Source organism: Nanorana parkeri, unplaced genomic scaffold, assembly GCF_000935625.1.
Source record: "Nanorana parkeri isolate BGI_ZX_2015 unplaced genomic scaffold, ASM93562v1 scaffold2745, whole genome shotgun sequence".
In the NCBI taxonomy this organism is placed as follows: Eukaryota; Metazoa; Chordata; class Amphibia; order Anura; family Dicroglossidae; genus Nanorana; species Nanorana parkeri.
This window is the reverse complement of record NW_017309013.1, coordinates 6,095-6,694: the sequence shown is the minus strand read 5'-3', so window position 1 is coordinate 6,694 and position 600 is coordinate 6,095. Positions and strand designations below refer to the sequence as shown.

At 59.3% G+C, this 600-nt stretch overlaps 1 protein-coding gene across 1 annotated transcript in view; it reads right to left on the bottom strand.

The window, feature by feature from the left end:
* ZDHHC23 (zinc finger DHHC-type containing 23) overlaps positions 1-600 on the bottom strand; it is a 4,903-nt gene that overhangs the window by 1,069 nt on the left and 3,234 nt on the right.

Below are 600 nucleotides of genomic sequence, written 5' to 3'. Positions count from 1 at the left end.
ATTCTGAGCAGCCTAGTGAACGGCATTACTACCAGTCCTGGTACCCTAATCCTAGTGACGCAGCATCCCCCCTAAATCTAGGCCCAACTTCCCAGTGCTCCCCTCTGTTGAATCCTAGCAGCTTTAGCATTCACCACCTTCCAGCCCCAATAGTCCAGCACCTCCCTCCTTCCAGCCCCAATAGTCCAGGACCTCCCTCCTTCCAGCCCCAATAGTCCAGCACCTCCCTCCTTCCAGCCCCAATAGTCCAGCACATCCCTCCTTCCAGCCCCAATAGTCCAGCACCTCCCTCCTTCCAGCCCCAATAGTCCAGCACCTCCCTCCTTCCTGTCCCCATGGTTAAGTCTCCCCTTCCTTCCAGTCCCAACGGCCCAGCATCCCCTCCTTCCAGTCCCAATGGCCCAGGATCTCCTCCTTCCCATCCCCACACTTCAGCATCGCCCTCCTTCCAGTCCCAACAGCCCATTACCTTCTCCTTCTAGCCCCCTAGTCCAGCACCTCCCTCCTTCCAATCCCAATGGCCTAGCCTCCCCCTCCTTCCAGCCCCAATGACCCAGCCTCCCCCTCCTTCCAGCCCCAATGGCCCAGCCTCCCCCTCCT